A 2,608-nucleotide genomic window follows, 5' to 3' on the forward strand; every position below is an offset into this window, starting at 1 on the left:
AGTCCCGGTGTGTCTCGTGTCACTTGTCTATTGTGCGTTCTGTGTGTTTGGGTATCTCATGCCTTTTTCCTTAGCCCTTTGAGGGGCCTGTCAGAAACCCATGCATCATTCTTAGCATCTGTGATCTCTGCGTTCCTTGGCCTGGCACCGATGCCATAGAACTTTTGACTCGGGAGCTCAGACAGGCATCAGAATCGCATCTCTCTTTAGAAGCATCCGGTCAGATGTCTTTTCAGGTCTTGTTCTGAGCTGTATGGACAGCTGCGCCCCGCAAGGATCCATTGCGGCAGATTAGGAGTTGTAAGAATGTGAGGACTGGTAGAGGATTCTGACCGTAGGATTCACAGGCATCCATCTTTGCAGCTTCTTGGAATAAATATTTCAGTTATCATCTTCTTCCTCCAGGGTTCTCTGAGCCTCATCAGCTCGCCATCGCTCTCGACTCGGTCATCTCATATTGCATTCTTTTGGTCCTTGCAGTCATCCTTCTTGCCAAGAGATTTCTATCCCTGTTGTGTCCCCCGTTGTTTGTCACGTCCCGTCCTGTGTCACGGGTGTGTGCACATATCTGTGCCGGAGCTGCTCTGCCCCGCTGCGTAGCCTGGTGCGATAGGACCAGTCCCGGGGACTTGATTTGTAGCGTGGGCTGTAGTCGGACTCTAGGTGGTATTCCTAGATTGACACAAGCTGTTTGGAGCTGTGAAGGTATCCTGCAGCCCTTTGACTTTTGCCTTAACTTTCCTTCAGGTGCAGAAGGATTCCCCTGATCAGGTCAGTCATCGTTTGTGTCTGCTGGGGAAGTGTAAATGGTGTCTCTGTTGCAGCACTGTTCATTGCCTTTTTTTTTGGTTTCTTTTTTAGGAAATTATGCCAGAGAGCAGCAGTCAAGTTGAGGAGGGCAAGGTGAGCAGTGATCAAAAGATGCCAGCATTTGTTATTGCTGAGGCCTCAATTTCTGGTGCAACTCTAAGCATCCACTGTTTTTTTGTTAGGTGGTCTCCTTGCAACTTCTCCCGGCCAAGGATGCCCGATGCCAGGTGGGTGCAAGCTTTAGGTATAGGTGTGGCATACTTGTCAGATCAGGGAGGTTGTGTTTTCCCAGTATCTCAGCATCCTGTTTTGCTTTGTTTCATTACAGGTGCTGTCCCTGCCCTAGGTGTGCCAAGGAACAGAGGCAAGCGGGTGAGTCGGTGTTTAGGCAGGATGACTCACGGGTGAGCGTTCCGTAGCAGCACGCTAAGCGTGTACCTTTTCTTTTTGCAGGTATCTTCGGGCCAGCCTCTGGAGTCAAATCAAGATTTGAGGTGAGCTGGGACAGTGGTGTGGAGGAGTCCCGGGGATTACTCATTTTGAGGGCAATAGTCACCTTTTCTGTTTTCTCTTAGGTACCGTGAGGAGGCTTGTAGGCGAAGTTTGGAAACGGCTGCACCGAAGCACACGTCTTGATGTCCACATCCAACCGACGATGGATTTTGTTCGCTCATCTTCCAAAAGCTAAGTGTCTAAGTGTTGGGGCGAGTAGTTGGGAGAAGGGGAAAAACCTTTGCTATCACAGGAGGCAGTTTAATGTTAGCTTAGCGGAGAGGATGGAGCTCTTTGGAAGTAAGGGATAGGGCTTGTCCTCAGCCTCAGCAGCGCCTTTGCCGGGCAGGGTAGTTCCGATCCATCTCTGCATTCTCTTTGAACGTTTCTCTGTGAACTTTGCGTCGTCAGCCTTCTTCGACTCTCAGCGTCGTCGTGGATCTTTCCCCCGAGGAGCTCACCTTCAGGCTCGGAGCTATAGCCACGGTCACCCGGCAGTCTTCGCTTCCTTCTCTAGGCGTACTGAGCCTTTTGAGCATCCTCCTAACTGCTCTGACACTAACTTCTTTTAAGGAGTTGCGTTTCATCATCACGTGCTGTCCTAGGGCTTTCTTTCCTTTGGCATCATCGGCCTGTGGCTCATCTTGCGCTAGGAATCTTGGGTCCATAAGGTGAAACTGCCAGGCGGTTTCCACTCGTGTCTGTGTTATGTTGTCCGTGTCTGTGTTATGTTGTCCATGTCTGTGTTATGTTGTCCGTGTCCATTGTCTTCTGTGCTGTAGGCCTTTGTTACATCTCGATGCTTTATCGGCATCATTCTGCATCATATCGGCCGCATTTTACTCACGTTCCTCCCCGGATATCGCTTATTCCGGCATCTTTACATTTTTACTCTCTGAGCCAGGAAGAAGTACACAAGATATTTTCATTCATCTTCCTTCTCAACTTTGGTAGTGCCTTTTTTTCCCGTGCCATTCTCTTGGACTTCCATAGGGAGTGTATTACACCCTCATGTGACTACTAGTTCTCTAGGTTCCATCTTCTCAAAGGGTAGACGGCTCAAGAATTAATCTTCCAGAGAGTTATCTCAAATCACTTATATTGTACCGATGGTGGCTTATACTGTGTGCGCTTATATTATATGCAATTATGCTGGTTTACATTGTTTGTACTTATCCTCTATGTACCTGTGTTGGCTTATATTGTATGCAATTATGCTGGCTCATATTGTATGTACTTATACTGTATGTAATGATGCTGGTTTACATTGTGTGTGCTTATATTGTATGCAATCATGCTGCTTTAC

The 2,608-nt window shown here is 48.1% G+C and overlaps 1 long non-coding RNA gene across 1 annotated transcript; it reads left to right on the plus strand.

Annotated features, from left to right (window-relative positions):
* The first annotated feature begins 1,135 nt into the window (after positions 1–1,135).
* Positions 1,136–2,576, plus strand: LOC119700621. The gene is made up of 3 exons (XR_005256833.1): positions 1,136–1,182; positions 1,264–1,304; positions 1,386–2,576. It is a non-coding gene; the product is annotated as an uncharacterized LOC119700621 (long non-coding RNA).
* Positions 2,577–2,608: the final 32 nt, after the last annotated feature.

This window comes from Motacilla alba, chromosome 4 (assembly GCF_015832195.1).
Source record: "Motacilla alba alba isolate MOTALB_02 chromosome 4, Motacilla_alba_V1.0_pri, whole genome shotgun sequence".
NCBI lineage: Eukaryota > Metazoa > Chordata > Aves > Passeriformes > Motacillidae > Motacilla > Motacilla alba.